This window comes from Triticum dicoccoides, chromosome 3A (assembly GCF_002162155.2).
Source record: "Triticum dicoccoides isolate Atlit2015 ecotype Zavitan chromosome 3A, WEW_v2.0, whole genome shotgun sequence".
Classification (NCBI taxonomy): Eukaryota; Viridiplantae; Streptophyta; class Magnoliopsida; order Poales; family Poaceae; genus Triticum; species Triticum dicoccoides.
In genome coordinates this window covers 418,265,910-418,288,659 of record NC_041384.1, presented here as the reverse complement: position 1 = coordinate 418,288,659, position 22,750 = coordinate 418,265,910, and positions in this window count along the sequence as shown.

Sequence of the window (22,750 nt, the reverse complement as noted above, 5' to 3'; positions counted from 1 at the left end):
TCAACAAGGGAAGCAGGCGCAATGTTCGATCGGCTTCAGTTAGCAGCAGTAGCGAAGGAATCACTCGGGTTCACTTAACAGCAAGGGATCGATCGATCGCTCGGGTTCAGTAACGCATAGCCTGCAGTGCAATCGCTCGGGTTCAGTTAGAGCCCAATGCCTCGCTCAGGTTTAGTTAGAGCACAACGCCTTGCACACACGCACATACGTACGAGAGAAATGCGCATCGCTCGGCCCCCGACCACCCACCGTAACCGGGAACTCCCTGATATTTTCCTCTCCCTCGCTTCTACCATGGTTTTTTCCATCATGGACAGCCAAAAGAATGTCATGCAGCTGCGTCTCTGGCCCGCCCAAGACGAAAAGCCCATTTTCTGTCATGATTTTTTGTCATAGAAGTAGGACCCCACCACATCTATGATGATACCGGGTTTTGTCACAATTAGCGTCATAGAAGTGTCATAAGTATGACAGGAAAAAATTCTTTCGGCCCAAAATGTCACGGATGTGTCTTTTTTTGTAGTGCGCGTTGGTGACGGGCTCGCCATTTGCATTGCACCATGAGCAGGACTTTGATCGAGTGGGCGATGTGCATGCATTACCATGGTTTGATAGTGTGAGGGTGAGTGTCTACATGCGTACATGCTACTTGCGTCTATGGACGGTGAGCGCTAATGTGTGCATCACATATAATATAAAAAAATCGGTTTGTGCATTTAACGCAAAGTATTTCATTTTCATTTGGCTGACGAGTGTGCGTTGCAGCGACAAGTCCGTGGGTTGATTCCTCACATACGTATAATTTTGGTTTTTATTTCTTTCTCCACTGACAGGTAGGCCCGCATATATAGATAGAGACAGAACACGAGCTGATGAGGAACATGTGGACTGTTTGACTAGTCAACTAGACAAATACGGAGCTATACCCTGAGCCAGTGACCATATAATCACCATATCTCGTATATAATGACCGTATTGATCGTATTCTTAAGTGCAATGATCAAAGTGAGCTATCAAGACAAGTTCGATGACCGCCAATGCATTTTACTCAATAATAAATTACAAGGATTGAAGGGGAATCCAAAATTCCTTGGTCGTCTATCCTTGAGCTCTTGACAAACCAACACACAATACGGTTGTCCGGCCACTCTGCCATAGAGCTCTCACCAAGCGTCGTTCATGCCACCCCACCGCAAACTAACTAGTAAGGAAGCGATGGCATCCCACCGCGCCGAGTTCCTCGCCACCCACGACCGCACACAAAATGGTATGGAAGTGATGGCATCCCGCCATACCGATTTCATCGCCACTCGCGACCTCACACCTATGTGGGCGAACTTTGAAGCTGCCAAGGCCAAATTGGCGGTAGAGAAAGAGGCAGCCAAAGCCGCACAAAGGGAGCGAAAAAGGTAGAAAGCACTCAAGAAAAGAGAGGCCTGCCTCCACAAGAAAGAAGAGGACACATGTGCTACTGTGGAGAGCTCGATGGAGATCCAAGCACGGTGGGATGTCACCGACAAAGTCGGGAAGTAGAACGACGGCGTCTGGCCAGCATGGGGGAAGTAGTACTAGTAGTTAGTGTGTGTGTATGTGTCGCCCATATGTTTGTTTAATTAATTACGAGCATGTACCCGTACCGGTTACTACTGTAGTTTTTAGAGCAAATTACCAGTACATTAGCCTAGACTCAGTGGAAAAATTCCTATCCTATTCATCAAATGGCATCTCTTTCTCTATAGGAATTGAGATGCATGTCATCTCACTTCCTATGATTTTAATATTCCTATAAAATTCCTATCCTATGAACCAAAGGAGGCCTCCGATGGAGTACAGTACTATTGTAGCTAGCAGTATTGTTTGTACAATAGTTTTCTTCAAGAAACGGAATTCAACAAAGTCATGGTGGTTCCTTCGTTCGAGCGACTTTAAAGTGGGAAAGGTTGGGCCTATGATTTGATGGATCATTAGTCATTATTACTGCAACGCGACGACCGGGGTGACTCTCCCTTGGAGTTCTGCGTGCATGGCAAGTGGACCAGGATGGTTGATGTCCCACATGTCGGCGAACGGAAGTATTCTTTCCGATATCAAGGAGCAAGGAAACTGCATGGTATAGTATCACTACTGATTTATATTTATTTTTTTATTTTTGATGAAAGCCAGCATTTCAACTCTTACGATGAAGGAGTGCCAAACACGGCACGTACTGGATGTCCCACACGTCAGCGAAATGAGTGGGACATGAACAGCGTGGTAGACCGTCTCCACTTCTTCCACTTCTAGGTCGGATACCACACGTAGTACTAGTGGTATGAACGATACAAAGTGCGACCTGGAGAGAAAGACACATCTAGTTGGAAGGTCTCGGGCCATACACGTAAACAAATATAAAACCTAATATGTGCCTCCAATTAATATAGTAGTAAATTACTTAGGCACGTACATCATAACATCACCGTGCATTGCACGTACAACATTTAGTGGTAGTAAGAGACAAATGCCTATATGCCACACATCTTCATACTACTTGTGCCTTTCTACTTCACTTACGGCGCTACATTACTTAGGTTCGTACGTCCACTCTTGGGTACATGTCCGTCTCGTAGGTCCAGTCCCACGTGTTCTTCATAGATGGAACGATCCATAATGGTGGGCAATGTGAGTCCATATCATCGCAGCTTCTTAGTGTGGCTCCCCACGATGGAGACTCATCCAAACTGAAGCGGCATAGATTAGGGATAGGGGCGTTCAAGATATGAATCCATCGGCGCGTGATGAAAACGCAGCCGTTCTTCATGAACAGCAGGTGTAGTACTGGTAGTTTGCAAAACTACTCAATTATTGCACTCAGTTTCCTAAGAAACTGTGGTAAAAATGTTACTTGCAATGCATGCATGCCTGACCAATATAAATGACCAATAAAAAACTACTACATGCACGCAACGATTTAATGCACATTGTGATCTCAACATGTGATGGGGAGCTATCAATTTGAATTTGAAACTTATAAAACAAGAAAAATGAAAACAAATAAACTGGAAGAGAGGGAGTATACCATAGGATGTCCCATATGAAACAAGTCCCTCGGTTTGTCACCGCGAAGATGCTGTTAGAAAGGGGCACAACGTCTTCGTACTCGTACGACAACAAATTGGCCACAGACAACATGGTCCACCTTTGACCGCCATGTGCAGGATTTGTGAAAACAATCGCGATGTCGAACACCATGATGAGATTGTAATTTTGGTTGGCGAACGACCTTATCGGGGCTTCTGGGATTGCTATCTTCTTCAATCACACTGTGGTTCCATCATACCAATTCAGGCGATGGCCCATTGCATGGCCGATCCCAATGTAGGACCAAGGTTCTATGGGAACAGTGTCACCATTGTAGATGTTGTGCAAATTGATGTTGGTAACCTCCTGTACATATGCAAGACAATCTCCACTGGCACCAAGCCTAACCTATGAAACAGTGGGCAGTGGGGGAATTAGGAAATGGACATGGAAGTAGTCTTTAGAATGCATTTACCACATGATCAAACTCATCACTTACCTGCTCATCAGACAAAATCCGAGTGCCCCTCGACGTCGACATCTCAAGGGGTGTCAACTGGCAACTACGGCCATGCCGCGCTGGAGAGACACCCAAGGAAACATGCTCTTCCTCGAGGATGCAAGGCAGACCAACTAGCATGGCCTTCTCCCACGCATATTTACACACCCTCTTAAAATATTTGGTGCAAGTACTAAGTCTTGCGGATGTGAGGAAGTCGGAGCGACTTATGATTTGTCCGAAAGTATCGCCGTCCAAGGTCTCCCAACCTCGAGCAGGACAAGAAGCACCACTGCCTTGCGAATCCATGGCAATGGTGACCAACTGCCTTGTACCTTGTGGAGATGGTTTACATGAGAGGAGATGGTAACTACAGGGCTTCGTCCATTCGGAAAGGTTGTTCTGCGGGCGCGCACTAGTGTAGTTTATATTTCAGACTAGCAAGAGGCCCATGCGTTGCACGTAACACCAAGATGCATTCATGCGAGCTGTTTATCTCGTGGGAGACAAAGATGAATGAGGGAAGGATGTCGAGAGGGGTGCGGGTATCTTTTTGCAAAATCTGCATAGTTTCCTTCCAATCCGTCAGATATAAATCAAACGGTCTATATTGCAAGATGGCAGGCACACCATCATCACCAAATCTGTTTTTTATAAGAGTAGATTATTATTTATTACTAGCAAGATTCCCATGCGTTGCACGTAGCATCAAGATGCATTTTTATGAGTAGTTTATCTTTCTTGTGAGAGAAAAGGATGAATGAGGGAATGCCTTATTTGCAAATGTGGAGAGGGGAGTGGGTATCTTTTTGCAAAATTGTCATAGTTTCCTTCCTATCCGTCAGATATAAATCGGACGACCTATATTGCAGGATGGCAGGCACACCATCATCACCAACTCTGTTTTTTATAAGAGTATAAGAGTAGAGATAGAGAAGTAGAGATAGATAGATTATTATTAATAAGAGTTGAGATAGAGATTAGGGAGCTTGCGGGCGGTTCATTGTACGGCACGTTCGCGTCCATCCACTAGCCCGGAATTAAAGCATGCATGACATTTACAACGACTGGGATTATTTGTTTGCCGGGCGCATGGACCAAGGCGGACTAGCGGGCCTTGTCGCCCTTATTCGAGCATGCATTCGACAAGTACATGCGTGACATGCGTGCATGCAAATCTTGCATGACCAAACCGTGCGAAGCGGAGAGGTAGGCTATTGAACTGCAGCCTGCATGTTGCATACATGTCATCCACACGCAACCTAAAGGCCAATTCATACTCGCTGGACTGTACTGTACAACTATGCATTGTTTGGCATGAACGTTCCTTGGAGCTCGTGCTACAACTGGCATACTACACAGCCCGCCACCCTTCTGCTTCCTCTCCCACCGCATGCGCATGTCCGCGGGAAGCAACCGGTCAACCCTTATATAGGAGTGCTAGCACAAAAAGATGCATGCATGACCACTAAAATTTCCTTTCTCTTATCTCTATGAAATAAATGTGGCGTGAAAGTCAAAGCCTTTTAAGTCTAAGTATAATAGAAATCATCATCCTCCTCTGACTCCGCTTCGCCCGTGTCGTTATCCTCCTGTTCCGGCTCCACGTCGTCGTTCTCCTCCTCCGGCTCCGCGTGCTGTCCACCTCCAACGCCTCCTCGTCTGGCTCCGGCTAGTCCAGACTTCGGAGGTAGGGTGGCTGCAATACGGGCTTTGCGCCGCCTCCAGATTAAAGCACCGCCCCGACGGGAGTATGGCGTATGTCGTTACCTTCGGCCAGGCCATGGCTATCGGGTGACGGCGACCAGAGAAGAGGCAGCGAGAGGCGAGTGAATGCATCTACTGTTTGGGTTTGCCGTCCAGCTTAAATAAATGCGCACCATCAAGTGTACCAGTGGGTGCACAAATTGTAACATACGGGTCTAGTTAGGGGGCGTCACATAACTGGTATGTGTGTGAGATTCTGAGAGACAGAGTGCGTGTGTGTGACTCTACTCTTCGGACATGTACTCCACCTTTTGCATCAGGATATAAGTATAATGGTATTACACTTTAGCTTGTGATTTATGTGGCCATGTTAACGTGGTTGTGTAAAAAAATGTCACTTCCTGCTTATGATTTGCGTTATATAATTATGAGAAGTTTGCTAACTACTAAAGTAAAGTGGAATTTGTCCATGTTATATAAGTAAATTAAGGTGATTGTTGATCATAGGTGTAAGGTTGGACGAAGGGTGGTAGGAACAAATGCTCCGCAGCATGTGTGTGTGCGCACGTGTGTGTGTGTGTGTGTGTGTGTGTGTGTGTGTGTGTGTGTGTGTCTGTGTGTTTGTGTGTGTGTGTGTGTGTTTCTGTGTGTGTGTGTGAAGCGGAGTCTTCTATGACGAAAGTAATTTAAGTGTGTGTGGCTTCATCGTAGAGAGGTGATGTGTATGGTAGATGTGACGCCCCGAGACCGTTGCGCCAGGTGTCTTCCAGTTATTCCCTATTGTTGCCTTGTCATTCGCTTGGGTGTTGCATCTTGCCATGTCATCATCCTCATTGCATCTGCATGTTTTCGAAACTTGATTAGTCCGGGTCTCTCAGTTCCAACCGACCCCTCGCGTGCGCGTCCGAAACTTCCCCGGACCCGACCCGGGTACTCGTTACCGATGGGACCAGATCATCCTCAAACATCCCTAAAATATCATCGGTTTGTTCTTTGACTCTCCTAGCCAATTTTATCTCGATCGTCCGATTACGATCGGAGGGATCCGATAGCCCCTAATCTATTTCACCAGCGTATATAAACGGGGCAACCCTAAAATCTAGGAGAGATGTCCCATCCATCTTCCTGCCCGCCGCCACCTACCTGCCTTCTCTCTCTTAGGATCCATCCCGTAGCCACCTGGTCTCTCCTTGGTTCCATCACCGATCAATCCCCACCGGAATCCTTTCGATCCAACCAGGCACCGATCCATCCAACCACCACAGCCCACACAGACCTCCCCGTTCCCCTCATAGTGAGCTAGGGAGAGAAGCTCCCTGTCGCCTCCCACCTCGTGCTGTCCCCGCCGTCCACGCAGCCCCGAGCTCCCCTGTGCTCCTCCATCGTCACCACCTCAGAGGAGCACCGTGTTGCCCTGCCTTTCTCTTCCCCCTCTTCTAATCTTTCTTTCTCATGTGACCTTCTCCCTGTCTTCTCTGTCACATACAGGAGCTCCGCCTGACTCCATGGCCGTCGTCCCGAACCTCTCCTTCGCCCCGCTACATCTTCGCCTCTAACCCTGCCGGATTGGCGCAGATCACTGCCGCCCCGCCAAGTACCTTCGCTGGAGCACCACATCGCCTGCTCGTTCCCTGCTTCAACAGAGTGTGGCGACATGTCTGCCTCCTCTGCCTCGCGCTCGTTCGCCGCCGCCAAGACGCCGTCGTCCTCGTGCTGCTTCATCATCGCTGTCGGATCTGCCTCCCTCCGCCTCGCTGAGTCCTCGCCCCCGCGCTGGTTCTGCGCCTTGCCGTGGCGCCACCGCCGGTGAGTGCTGCCATCGACAAGGCCTCCTCTCGGCCTCCCTGTTCTCTTCCCCGATTTGCTTCTCTATGAAACTCTATTCCTCGTTGAATAGAGGACGCGCAGCCTTCTTCAGCTCTGCCTGCAAGCCGCCGCTAGACCCGCCTCCATCAGCCACCGTTCGGCACGTCGCCGTCGGGATCTGCTCGCCGCCTCGCTGACCCGCCGCTTCCCATGCCTGCCGGCCTTGCCGCAAGTTCCCAGCGCCGTCTCCTTCTGCTCGAATTTCATCGGATTAAAATGCTTTATATATGAAAAATGACTAGAATTTCATCTAGTTTCACAATATCCAACTTTCATTCATGTTTGAAATGTTTAAATTGTTGTTTGCATGTATTTTGCTTAAATGCCATGTTAAAATGCTTTATTTCATAACTAAAAAACCGTAGCTCCAAATTTAATAAACTTTATATGTAAATGGGGTAGAAAATGCCTACTTTAACAGGGTGCACTCATCTTGCATGTTTAACAACTCTAAAATTGTGTTTTGGGTAGAACAGTACCAAACCTAAAATATGCACATGAGGATTTTCCGGAATTTTTTTTGTTGTTCTAGCCTCATTTAAATTGCTTAGATAGTATAGTTTTATTATGTTTCTCCTCTTGCCATGTTTAACAACATTTAATATTGTTGGGTACCTAAACGGGAGAGAACTAAATAATCGAACGTGGTGTTTCGTCAATATGCAACTCGTTGCATATTGAGCTCCACTTAATTTGTAGTATTGTTTGTGCACTTTGCCATGCCATGCCTCATTAAACTGGGCATGCATCATACTTGGTTGCACATCATGCCATGTTTATGTGATGGTTGTTTACTATGTTGCTTGCTTCTTTCCGGGTTGCTTCTCTCGTTAGCTTTGGTTCCGTTCCGTAGTTGTGAGGATTCGTTCGACTATGTCCGTTTGACTTCTTCAGGGACTCGTTCTTCTTCCTTGCGGGATCTCAGGCAAGATGACCATACCCTCGAAATCACTTCTATCTTTGCTTTCTAGTTGTTCGTTCTATCACTATGTCGCGCTACCTACCACTTGTTATATCATGCCTCCCATATTGGCATGTCAAGCCTCTAACCCACCTTCCTAGCAAACCGTTGTTTGGCTATGTTTCCGCTTTTGCTCAACCCCTCTTATAGCGTTGTTAGTTGCAGGTGAAGCGGAAGTTTGTTCCATGTTGGAACCTTGATATGTTGGGATGTCACAATATCTCTTATTTTAATTAATGCATCTATATACTTGGTAAAGGGTGGAAGGCTTGGCCTTATGCATGGTGTTTTGTTCCACTTTTGCCGCCTTAGTTTCCGTCATACCGGTGTTATGTTCCTTGATTTTGCGTTCCTAACGCGGTTGGGTGTTATGGGAACCCCTTCACAGTTCGCTTTGAATAAAACTCCTCCAGCAAGGCCCGACCTTGGTTTTACATTTTCCTAACAACCTATTACCTTTCCCTTGGGTCGGCCAACCCGAGGGTCATCTTTATTTTTAACCCCCCGGGCCAGTGCTTCTCTAAGTGTTGGTCCGCACCGGGCAGCCTGCAGGGCCACCTCGGGGCAACTTGAGGGCTGGTTTTACTCATAGCTTGACCTATCCGGTGTGTCCTGGGAACGAGATACGTGTGACTCCTATCGGGATTGTCGACACATCGGGTGGCTTTGCTGGTCTTGGGTTACCATTGTCGAAATGTCTTGTAATCGGGATTCCGAGACTGATTGGGTCTTCCCGGGAGAAGGAATATCCTTCGTTGACCGTGAGAGCTTGTGATGGGCTAAGTTGGGACACCCCTGCAGGGTATAAACTTTCGAGAGCCGTGCCCGCGGTTATGTGGCAGATGGGAATTTGTTAATATCCGGTTGTAGAGAACTTGACACTTAACTTAATTAAAATGAGTCAACCGCGTGTGTAGCCATGATGGTCTCTTTTCGGCGGAGTCCGGGAAAAGAACACGGTCTCATGTTATGCTTGAACGTAAGTAGTTTCAGGATAACTTCTTGATCACTTATAGCTTCTCGACCGTTGCGTTGCTTCTCTTCTCGCTCTCGTTTGCGTATGTTAGCCACCATGTTGCTTAGTGCTTGCTGCAGCTCCACCTCACTACCCTTCTCCTACCCATAAGCTTAAATAGTCTTGATCTCACGGGTGTGAGATTGCTGAGTCCTCGTGACTCATGGATACTTCCAAACAGTTGCAGGTGCCGATGATACCACTGCAGGTGACGCAACCGAGTTCAAGTGGGAGCTCGATGAAGATCTTGATCGTTGTTTTGTTTCGTTTCCTGTTGATTAGTAGTGGAGCCTAGTTGGGACGATCGGGGATCTAGCATTGGGGTTGTATTCTTTTATTTTGGTTCTGTAGTCGGACCTTTGATTGTACTCTGGATGATGTATGTTTAGCTTGTATTTGTGTGAAGTGGAGATTGTAAGCCAACTCTTTATCCCTTTCTATTCAGTACATGGGATTGTGTGAAGATAACCCCTCTTGCGACGAACCACCATGCGGCTATGCCTCTAAGTCGTTCCCCGACACGTGGGAGATATAGCCGCATTGTGGGTGTTAGAAGTTGGTAATTGCAGCCATCCCCGACTTAGGAGCCCCCTGCTTGATCGAATCGCTGACGTTGTTGAGTCTAGAACGAAATGTTTTGAGTCTTAGGATTATATATATTGGCGAGTAGGATTCTTTTTACTCCTTGGTCCCTTCGTCACTCTAGTGAGGCCTCCTGACATAGAAGTTTTGACTTTTCTCTCCTCAAATTTCACGAATTTTTTTAGGATAACGCTAGTATCTTGGAATCGTTCCGATAGTCTTGTGACGAGAACATTGTTCTTGGTGCCTCCTGACATTTAGGGGTTGTGGCAGTGTCCCGGGGAGTTGAGCTCCAAGGTGTTGTCGTCATAATTTTATCATTGCAGTTCTGGAATACCTGAGTTTGCCGACATCGAAAATCTCTTTTATGCAGTTGTTGGTGAGATAACCTCGACGCCACCTAGTACTGGGGCGGGTGTTCGGGAGTATTGCCATAACTCATATAACAAATGCTTTTCGAAGGTTGAGGTACATAATTTCCGAAGGTTTCTTGGTTATGTGTTGAAGGATGGGTACAGCTGGATGTAGGAATTGTTAGTTTGGGTGAGATATTATGCTTCCCTGTACCCCCAACACCTGATTGCATAACCAGAAAGTTTCAGGAGTTTATAAGTGGTAATTCAAGTATCTTGTAGGATATCTTTCCAACAGACACATGATACGATATGGGATCTATCATATGTTTGTTTCCGGCTTATTTTGCAAGCTAATCCTTTGTTTTGTTTTGATTTGTGGTATTCGAGTTGCTTTGAAGTCAAATGTTGATTCCATGCTTCTTTCTAAGCAGTGTTCTCATGTTTCTGTGGGAGTACTAATCCTTCTTGATCATTGAGATGGTCATGCCAATTCTTTTCCAACCGGCGTGTTTCTCTTCAAGTGGATCCGATCATTTCAACATTCGCAATATCACTTCTCAGTTTTCCCAACGTTGTTCATTTCATCCGTCCCCAAGTTGCCTTTGTTTATCCCGCCCTTCCACCCTTTTTCTTCAAGGACTCAGATTTCTTAATGAAGTAGCATTTTATTGATGGGAAGTCTCTCCATTCTTTTCCGTCAATGTTCTTATTGGTTGATTCTCAAGAAGATTCTAACGGAGGTTCAAGTCTATTATTCTTTGTTTGTTTTTTTCTTCTCCGGTGGATTCAAGTCAAGCTTTGTAGATCATATCATGTCCTCGTTGCAAATGTTTTCTCATGTCGGTGCACCTCTTAGTCATCCATTTCTCGCTATTCAATTGTTCCGGAGTGCTGAAGATATCTCAGGAGATTCATGTTTTCATTTCTAATATGTTCAACCTATTTCGAGATTGTTATCTCATTCAAGCAATTTAAATCAACCGGTGCAATCTATCTTTTAAATCGTTCAACGGTGTATCTTTTGAGTGGGCCCTAACCCACAGGTCTTTTCCCAGGATCTTACCTGGCTCTTATAATTTTTTCGGAGCTATTCTCAGATCTTCTAAAGTTTGACGTAAGAATGATTTATCATCCGTCATATGTCTTTATTCAAGATCTTTCAAATTCTGGTCATCGTTGGTTCATCATTTCTATTCTTCATTGTTCTGGAGTGGCTCATCATTTGTCATGGTGGTTCTCATCATCTTTCTCAACATTTGAAGACCGAAGTGTTTTCCTCCAAATCTTATTCGTGCTTCCAAACATGCGTAGTTCAAGCTTGATGCCATCCTTCATAACTGTTTTCGATTGTGAGAATTCTTTTCACCCATCCAGAGCAATTCAAGAGTCTTTTCAGATTGATTCTCCATAGCCCGTCATCTCAGAATTATTCATTCCAGCTTTCAGCTCTCGTTCTCCAAATCATACTGGTGCATCATTCAAGTTTTTCTCTAATCAGATCGTGATCTCTTTGTTCTCATGTATCTAAATTCCCTCAAGTATCATCATTTGTTATCTAATTCTCCCTGATGTTTCTTTATCTTTTCTTCGTTCATTTTCAATTCTTACGGTGGTTCGTTCAAGATTACCTTCCTCTTGTTATCATTAATTCATTTGTTTTTTTTTTCAAATCCTCCCGGTGATTCGTCGAAGACCTTCTCAAGTTTGCGCTATATCTATCTTAATCCTTTCTACGAGAATAAGTATTATGCCAAATCCGTTGCTTGTCGTTAATTTAAATTGGTGAAGGATACACATAACATAATTTTTATTCTTGGTTCATCCAGGTGATTCATCTTTCTCTCCGGAGTTGTCCTTCATATCACATTCTCGGTTCGAGATACTTCATCTTTTCTTTTTCGGAGTTTGTTCATGATATGAATTCTCGGTTTCTAGTTGTTCATCTTTCTTTTCCAGAGTTCCAAGTTTTCCGCATTATCTCATCGCAAAGATCCATCTAAATCGTTACAAGGCTTCACCTTCTGTTTTCAACTTCTCTTTCTTTTTATCATCATTTTGTTACCGGAGTTCTTCATGGAGGCTCTACATCGTGGTTCATCAAGGAGTCGTTTCATTCTTCAATTGTTCTTCAAGATTTCTCTCGGAGTTATGATCCGCCAAGCTATACTCTCAAATAAACATGGTGCTCAACACATGTCTTGTTTTAGGAGTTCAACCATTCTTCATATTGCATTCCGAAGTGCAATTCTTTCATATCTCATCTTTTGAGGTGGTGTTATGTGATTGTTGATAATTTCCCTTCGTGTTTCATGATTCACAAGTTTTCAAGAGTGACATATCTAAATCCATCATTTTCTCTTTGGTTAAGTCATCTTATCAACCAATAAATCTCTTCATTGGAGTTATCTTGGGTTATATTTCACCTAAAGATTTCCCTAAAGAGTTTTGCTATTTATGGTGCTTATAAATGACCCAAGTTCTTCATTTATCTTCCCGGTGAAACAAGTTTCTCGTCTTCTTGTTGATATCAATCCAATCTTTTGTTTTTGTAGTGGTAGAGTTTAACCTCATAGTTTTGAGATGTTTTCCATAAGCCCACTACAAGTTTATTCGTTTCGTTGTTGGTTTTTCCAACAACTCCATTACAACCTTCTGAGAAGGGTGCTTTTCAAACTCATTTCTGGCGGAAGTTTGCATTTCTTCTCCATTCTGTTATTGTTATGATATATCTACTATTCTTCCTTCCGGAGGCATTGTGATGTTGCTGTCTTCTCTCATCATCTCGGATGGTGAGGATCATGTTCTTTTCATGCTTATCCATTTAACCGAAGTGTCATGTTCTCTTTTCAAGTATCCTCTCATCTTGTCAAGATCATGTTTAATTCCTTCCATTTACAGTCGGAGTGCTGTCCAAATTATATCATTCTCATTCCTTCTCTATCTTGTTTTAACCAGAGTGTTGTGGCTATCATTCCTCTTCTAACCGGACTCTCACCCAAGTGCTTTCATTTTGCCAAGCTTATATTCTTTACCTTCCATTTCCAACCGGAGTGTTGTTGTAATTGATCCTTGCATTCCTTGGACATCTCGTTCCTACCGGAGTGCTTGCATGTACTTCTTGTCCATTGCAACCTTTTTTCTTATGTCTTTCAACCTACAAGGTTCTAGTAATGTTCTTTGTTCCTCTTTCCTAACGGAGTGTTTTCAACTTTGTTCATCTTCATTGTATTATTTCTTTCAATTTGTTCAACCTCTCAAGGTTTCTGGTTTCACTCGTTTGTCCAAGAAGCAACTTAGTTTTACCTTTTCTCTTCCTCTTCTGTTTCCCTCCGGTGCCATCCTGGATCTCGGGACGACATCCTCTTGTAGTGGTGGAGTGTTGTGACACCCCGAGACCGTTGCGCTAGGTGTCTTCCAGTTATTCGCTCTTGTTGCCTTGTCATTCGCTTGCATTTTGCATCTTGCCATGTCATCATACGCATTGCATCTGCATGTTTTCGAAACTTGCATTAGTCCGGGTCTCCCAGTTCCAACCGACCCCTCGCGTGCGCGTCCGAAACTTCCCCGGACCCGACCCGGGTAGTCGTTACCGATGGGACCAGATCATCCTCAAATATCCCTAGAATATCATCGGTTTGTTCTTTGACTGTCCTAGCTTATTTTATCTCGATCGTCCGAGTATGATCAGAGGGATCCGATTGCCCCTAATCTAATCCACCAGCGTATATAAACGGGGCAACCCTAAAATCTTGGAGAGATGTCACATCCATCCTCCTGCATGCCGCCACCTACCTGCATTCTCTCTCTCGGGATCCATCCCGTCGCCACCTGGTCTCTCCTTTGTTCCATCACCGACCAATCCCCACCAGAATCCTTTCGATCAAACCATGGACCGATCCATCCAACCGCCACAGCCCACGCAGACCTCCCTGTTCCCCTTGTCGTGAGCTAGGCAGAGAAGCTCCCTGTCGCCTCCCGCCTCGTGCCGTCCCCGCCGTCCGCGCAGCCCCGAGCCTCCCCATGCTCCTCCATCGTCGCCACCTCAGAGGAGCACCGCGCTGCCCTGCCTTTGTATTCCCCCTCTTCACATCTTTCTTTCTCATGTGACCTTCCCCCCCGTCTTCTCTCTCACATACAGGAGCTCCACCTGACTCCATGGCCGTCGTCCCGAACCTCTCCTTCGCCCTGCTGCATCTCCGCCTTTAACCCGGCGGGATCGGCGCAGTTCACCGCCGCCCTGCCAAGTACCTTTGCCGGAGCACCACATCGCCCGCTCATTCCCTTCTTCAACAGAGTGCGGCGACATGTCTACCTCCTCTGCCTCGCGCTCGTTCGCCGCCGCCAAGACGCTGTCGTCCTCGTGCTGCTTCGTCGTCGCTGTCGGATCCGCCTCCCTCCGACTCGTCGAGTCCTCGCCCCCGCCGCTGGTTTTGCGCCTTGCCGTGGCGCCGCCGCCGGTGAGTGATGTGATGTCTACTACACAACCTTCTTCTTGTAGACATTGTTGGGCCTCCAAGTGCAGAGTTTGTAGGACAGTAGCAAATTTCCCTCAAGTGGATGACCTAAGGTTTATCAATCCGTAGGAGGTGTAGGATGAAGATGGTCTCTCTCAAGCAACCCTGCAACCAAATAACAAAGAGTCTCTTGTGTCCCCAACACACCCAATACAATGGTAAATTGTATAGGTGCACTAGTTCAGCGAAGAGATGGTGATACAAGTGGCATATGGATAGTAGATAAAGATATTTGTAATCTGAAATTATAAAAATAGCAAGGTAACAAGTGATAAAAGTGAGTGTAAACAGTATTGCAATGCTAGGAAACAAGGCCTAGGGTTCATACTTTCACTTGTGTAAGTCCTCTCAACAATACTAACATAATTGGATCATAAAACTATCCCTCAACATGCAACAAAGAGTCACTCCAAAGTCACTAATAGCGGAGAACGAACGAAGAGATTATGGTAGGGTACGAAACCACGTCAAAGTTATTCTTTCCAATCAATCCGTTGGGCTATTCCTATAAGTGTCAGAAACAGCCCTAGAGTTCGTACTAGAATAACACCTTAAGATACAAATCAACCAAAACCCGAATGTCACCTAGATACTCCAATGTCACCTCAAGTATCCGCGGGCATGATTATATGATATGCATCACACAATCTCAGATTCATCTATTCAACCAACACATAGGACCTCAAAGAGTGCCCCAAAGTTTCTACCGGAGAATCACGATGAAAACGTGTGCCAACCCCTATGCATAGGTTCATGGGCGGAACCCGCAAGTTGATCACCAAAACATACATCAAGTGAATCACGTGATATCCCATTGTCACCACAGATATCCACGGCAAGACATACATCAAGTGTTCTCAAATCTTTAAAGACTCAATCTGATAAGATTACTTCAAAGGGGAAACTCAATTCATTACAAGAGAGTAGAGGGGGAGGAGAAACATAAGATCCAACTATAATAGCAAAGCTCGCGATACATCAAGATCGTATCATCTCAAGAACACGAGAGAGAGAGAGAGAGATCAAACACATAGCTACTGGTACATACCCTCAGCCCCGAGGGAGAACTACTCCCTACTCGTCATGGAGAGCACCGGGATGATGAAGATGGCCACCAGAGAGGGATTGCCCCCTCCGGCAGGGTGCCAGAACGGGTCTAGATTGGTTTTTGGTGGGTATGGAGGCTTCTGGCGGCGGAACTCCTGATCTAATCTCTGTTCTGGAAGTTTTACGATATTTAGGTATATATGGGTGAAAGGAGTACGTCGGTGGACCGAAGGGGGGGCCACGAGGCAGGGGGGCATGCCCTAGGGGGGTGGGCGCGCCCCCTACCCTCGTGAGATCCTCCTTCATCTTCTGACGTAGGGTCCAAGTCTATCTGGTAGGTTTCCTTCCAAAAATAACTTCTCCAGTTGATTTCGTTCCGTTTCGACTCCGTTTGATATTCCTTTTCTTCGAAACACTGAAATAGGCATAAAACAACAAATCTGGGCTGGGCCTCCGGTTAATAGGTTAGTCCCAAAAAAATATAAAAGTGGAAAATAAAGCCCAATATTGCCTAAAACAGTAGATAATATAGCATGGAGCAATCAAAAATTATAGATACGTTGGAGACGTATCAAGCATCCCCAAGCTTAATTCCTGCTCGTCCTCGAGTAAGTAAATGATAAAAAGATAATTTTTGATGTGGAATGCTAGTTTGCATAATTTCAATGTAATTCTTCTTATTTGTGATATGAATATTCAGATCCATAAGATTCAAGACATAAGTTTAATATTGACATAAAAACAATAATACTTCAAGCATACTAACTAAGCAATTATGTTTTCTCAAAATAACATGGCCAAAGAAAGCTATCCCTACAAAATCATATAGTCTGGCTATGCTCTATCTTCACCACACAAAATATTTAAATCATGCACAACCCCGATGACAAGCCAAGCAATTGTTTCATACTTTTAATGTTCTCAAACTTTTTCAATCTTCACGCAATACATGAGTGTGAGCCATGGAAATAGCACTATAGGTGGAATAGAATGGTGGTTGTGGAGAAGACAAAAAGGGAGAAGATAGTCTCACATCAACTAGGCGTATCAACGGGCTATGGAGATGCCCATCAATAGATATCAATGTGAGTGAGTAGGGATTGCCATGCAACGGATGCACCAGAGCTATAAGTATATGGAAGCTCAACAAAAGAAACTAGTGGGTGTGCATCCAACTCGCTTGCTCACGAAGACCTATGGCATTTTGAGGAAGCCCATCATTGGAATATACAAGCCAAGTTCTATAATGAAAGATTCCCACTAGTATATGAAAGTGACAAAACAAGAGACTCTCTATCATGAAGATCATAGTGCTACTTTGAAGCACAAGTGTCGCAAAGGATAGTAGCATTGTCCCTTCTCTCTTTTTCTCTCATTTTTTTATTTGGGCCTTTTCTCTTTTTTATGGCCTCTTTTCTTTCTTTTTTTATTTGGGCTTCTTTGGCCTCTTTTCTTTTTTTTATTTGGGCTTCTTTGGCCTCTTTTATTTATTTTTCGTCCGGAGTCTCATCCCGACTTGTGGGGGAATCATAGTCTCCATCATCCTTTCCTCACTCGGAGAATGCTCTAATAATGATGATCATCACACTTTCATTTACTTACAACTCGATGCTTAGAACAAGATATGACTCTATATGAATGTCTCCGGCGGTGTACCGGGATGTGCAATGATGCATGCGTGACATGTATGAAAGAATTATGAACGGTGGCTTTGCCACAAATACAATGTCAACTACATGATCATGCTAAGCAATATGACAATGATGAATCGTGTCATAATAAACGGAACGGTGGAAAGTTGCATGGCAATACATCTCGGAATGGCTATGGAAATGCCATAATAGGTAGGTATGGTGGCTGTTTTGAGGAAGGTATATGGTGGGTTTATGGTACTGGCGAAAGTTGCGCGGTACTAGAGAGGCTAGCAATGGTGGAAGGGTGAGAGTTCGTATAGTCCATGGACTCAACATTAGTCATAAAGAACTCATATACTTATTGCAAAAATTTACAAGTTATCAAAGCAAAGTATTACGCGCATGCTCCTAGGGGGATAGATTGGTAGGAAAAGACCATCGCTCGTCCCCGACCGCCACTCATAAGGAAGACAATCAATAAATAAATCATGTTCCAACTTCATCACATAACGGTTCACCATACGTGCATGCTACGGGAATCACAAACTTCAACACAAGTATTTCTCAAATTCACAACTACTCAACTAGCATGACTCTAATATTACCATCCTCATATCTCAAAACAATCATCAAGTATCAAACTTCTCATAGTATTCAACACACTCATAAGAGAATTTTATTATTCTTGAATACCTAGCATATTAGGATTTTAGTAAATTACCATGCTACTAAGACTCTCAAAATAATATAAGTGAAGCATGGGAGTTCATCTATTTCTTCAAAATAGAACTACCACCATGCTCTAAAAGGATATAAGTGAAGAACTAGAGCAACAACAAACTACTTCGAAAGATATAAGTGAAGATCAATGAGTAGTCGAATAATTATGCAACTATGTGAAGACTCTCTAACATTTAGTAATTTCAGATCTCGGTATTCTATTCAAATAGCAAGCAAAGCAAAAGAAAATGACATCTAAGAATAGCAAACATCATGTGAAGCAGCGAAAACTTAGGATCAACTGATACTAACCGATAGTTGTTGAAGAAGAAAGGTGGGATGTCAACCGGGGCATCCCCAAGCTTAGACGCTTGAGACTTCTTGAAATATTATCTGGTGATGCCTTGGGCATCCCCAAGCTTGAGCTTTTGTGTCTCCTTAATTCCTCTCATATCACGGTATCCCTAAATCTCAAAAGCTTCATCCACACAAAACTCAATAAGGACTCGTGAGATAAGTTAGTATAAACCATTGCAAAAACCTTATCATACTCTACTGTAGCAAATCACTAAAATTATTATTCAACATTGCATACTAAATGCCTCTGCATATTTAATAGTCCCATCCTCAAATAGAATCATTAAAGAAGCAAACATATGCAAACAATGCAAACATAACAGCAATCTGCCTAAACAGGATAGTCTGTAAAGAATGCTGCAACATCCATACTTCCCTAGTTCCAAAAATTATGAAAGAAAATTCCCACTGTAGTAAATTTATCAGATCTTAATATTCAAAAGGTTTCAACATTTTATCACATTCTGAATTTTCTAGGGAATTATTGCAACAGCGGTAAACTTTCTGTTTTCAAACAGCAACATGTATACTTGTAACATAGGCATAGTAAAGGCTATCAATGCCACTTTTATTAAAATAAAAGATGCAAAAAATTTTTATAAATAACAGCAAGCAAATACTAACAAAATAAATTGACTCTCCAAGCAAAACACATATCATGTGGCGAATAAAAATATAGCTCCAAGTAAAGTTACCGATGAACGAAGACGAAAGAGGGGATGCCTTCCGGGGCATCCCCAAGCTTAGGCTCTTGGCTATCCTTTAATATTACCTTGGGGTGCCTTGGGAATCCCAAATCTTAGGCTCTTGCCACTCCTTATTCCATAGTCCATCGAATCCTTACCCAAAACTTGAAAACTTCACAACACAAAATTAACAGAAAACTCGTAAGCTCCGTTAGTATAAGAAAGTAAATCACCACTTTGAGGTACTGTAGCGAACTCATTATTTATTTATATTGGTGTTAAACCTACTGTATTCTAACTTCTCTATGGTTTATAAACTATTTTACTAGCCATAGATTCATCAAAATAAGTAAACAACACATGAAAAACAGAATCTGTCAAAAACAGAACAGTCTGTAGTAATATGGACCAAACGTATACTTCTGGAACTCATAAAATTCTCAAATAAATTGCTGGACCTGAGGAATTTATCTATTAATCATCTGCAAAAATAATTAACTAAATATCACTCTCCAAATAAAAATGGCAGCAATTATCATGAGCGCTAAAGTTTCTGTTTTTTACAGCATGATCAACAAGACTTTCCCCTAGTCTTCCCAACGGTTCTACTTGGCACAAACACTAATTTAAAACATAAAAACCACACCTAAACAGAGGCTAGATGAATTATTTATTACTAAACAGGAACAAAAATCAAGGAACTAAAATAAAATTAGGTTGCCTCCCAACAAGCGCTATCGTTTAACGCCCCTAGCTAGGCATGATGATATCAATGATGCTCACATAAAGGATAAGAATTGAAACATAAAGAGAGCATCATGAAGAATATGACTAACACATTTAAGTCTAACCCACTTCCTATGCATAGGTATTTTGTGAACAAACAACTTATGGGAACAAGAATCAACTTGCATAGGAAGGTAAAACAAGCATAACTTCAAAACTTTAAGCACATAGAGAGGAAACTTGATATTATTGCAATTCCTACAAGTATATATTCCTCCCTCATAATAATTTTTAGTAGCATCATGAACGAATTCAACAATATAACCAGCACCTAAAGCATTCTTTTCATGATCTATAAGCATAGAAATTTTATTACTCTCCACATAAGCTAATTTCTTCTCATGAATAATAGTGGGAGCAAACTCAACAAAATAACTATCATGTGATTGAAAATTAAGATCAAGATGACAAGTTTCATGGTTATAGTTATTCTTTAAAGCATGCGTGTCATCACAATAATCATCATAGATAGGAGGCATGTTTTCATCATAATAAATTTGCTCATCAAAACTTGGGGGACAAAAAATATCATCTTCATCAAACATAGCTTCCCCAAGCTTGTGGCTTTGCATATCATTAGCATCATGGATATTCAAGGAATTCATACTAACAACATTGCAATCATGCTCATCATTCAAATATTTAGTGCCAAACATTCTAATGCATTCTTCTTCTAGCACCTGAGCACAATTTTCCTTTCCATCATACTCACGAAAGATATTAAAAAGATGAAGAGTATGAGACAAACTCAATTCCATTTTTTATAGTTTTATTTTATAAACTAAACTAGTGATAAAACAAGAAACTAAAAGACTCGATTACAAGATCTAAAGATATACCTTCAAGCACTCACCTCCCCGGCAACGGCGCCACAAAAGAGCTTGTTGTCTACTACACAACCTTCTTCTTGTAGACGTTGTTGGGCCTCCAAGTGCAGAGGTTTGTAGGACAGTAGCAAATTTCCCTTAAGTGGATGACCTAAGGTTTACCAATCCGTAGGAGGCATAGGATGAAGATGGTCTCTCTCAAGCAACCCTGCAACCAAATAACAAAGAGTCTCTTGTGTCCCCAACACACCCAATACAATGGTAAATCGTATAGGTGCACTAGTTCGGCGAAGAGATGGTGATACAAGTGGTATATGGATAGTAGATAAAGGTATTTGTAATCTGAAATTATAAAAACAGCAAGGTAACAAGTGATAAAAGTGAGCGTAAATGGTATTGCAATGCTAGGAAACAAGGCCTAGGGTTCATACTTTCACTAGTGTAAGTCCTCTCAACAATACTAACATAATTGGATCATAAAACTATCCCTCAACATGCAACAAAGAGTCACTCCAAAGTCACTAATTGCAGAGAATGAACGAAGAGATTATGGTAGGGTACGAAACCACCTCAAAGTTATTCTTTCCAGTCAATCCGTTGGGCTATTCCTATAAGTGTCACAAACAGCCCTAGAGTTCATACTAGAATAACACCTTAAGATACAAATCAACCAAAACACTAATGTCACCTAGATACTCCAATGTCACCTCAAGTATCCGCGGGCATGATTATATGATATGCATCACACAATCTCAGATTCATCTATTCAACCAACACATAGGACCTCAAAGAGTGCCCCAAAGTTTCTACCAGAGAATCACGACGAAAACGTGTGCCAACCCCTATGCATAGGTTCATGGGCGGAACCAGCAAGTTGATCACCAAAACATACATCAAGTGAATCACGTGATATCCCATTGTCACCACAGATATCCACGGCAAGACATACATCAAGTGTTCTCAAATCTTTAAAGACTCAATCCGATAAGATTACTTCAAAGGGGAAACTCAATTCATTACAAGAAAGTAGAGGGGGAGGAGAAACATAAGATCCAACTATAATAGCAAAGCTCGCGATACATCAAGATCGTATCATCTCAAGAACACGAGAGAGAGAGAGAGAGAGAGAGAGAGAGAGAGATCAAACACATAGCTACTGGTAGATACCCTCAGCCCCTAGGGAGAACTACTCCCTCCTCGTCATGGAGAGCACCGGGATGATGAAGATGGTCACCGGAGAGGGATTTCCCCCTCCGGCAGGGTGCCGGAACGGGTCTAGATTGGTTTTTGGTGGATACAGAGGCTTCTGGTGGCGGAACTCCCGATCTAATCTCTGTTCTGGAAGTTTTACGATACGTAGGTATATATGGGTGAAAGGAGTACGTCGGTGGACCGAAGGGGGGGCCACGAGGCAGGGGACGCGCCCCTATCCTCGTGAGCTCCTCCTTCATCTTCTGATGTAGGGTCCAAGTCGATCTGGTAGGTTTCCTTCCAAAAATAACTTCTCCAGTTGATTTCGTTCTGTTTCGACTCTGTTTGATATTCCTTTTCTTCGAAACACTGAAATAGGCATAAAACAACAAATCTGGGCTGGGCCTCCGGTTAATAGGTTAGTCCCAAAAATAATATAAAAGTGGAAAATAAAGCCCAATATTGCCTAAAATAGTAGATAATATAGCATGGAGCAATAAAAAATTATAGATACATTGGAGACGTATCATGTTGCCGTTCGACAAGGCCTCCTCTCGGCCTTCCTGTTCCCTTCCCCGATTTGCGTCTCTCTGAAACTCTCTTCCTTGTTGAATAGAGGACGCGCAGCCTTCTTTAGCTCCGCTCGCAAATAGCCATTGGACCCACCTCCATCAGCCTCCGTTCGGCACGTCGCCGTCGGGATCTGCTCACCACCTCGCTGACCCGCCGCTTCCCACGCTTGTCGGCCTCGCCACAAGTTCCAAGCGTCGTCTCCTTCTGCTCGAGCGAGGGAGACGAGCGACGACTCTTCTTCATCAATGCTATCTGGCTTGAGCGCACGCGTTGACCCAGCGCTCGCGCGACCCCCGCCCAGCTCAAGCGCTCGTGTGGGCCACGCTAGGCACGCCGGCAAGGCTGGCCCAAGCCGCTTCCCTGATGCCATAT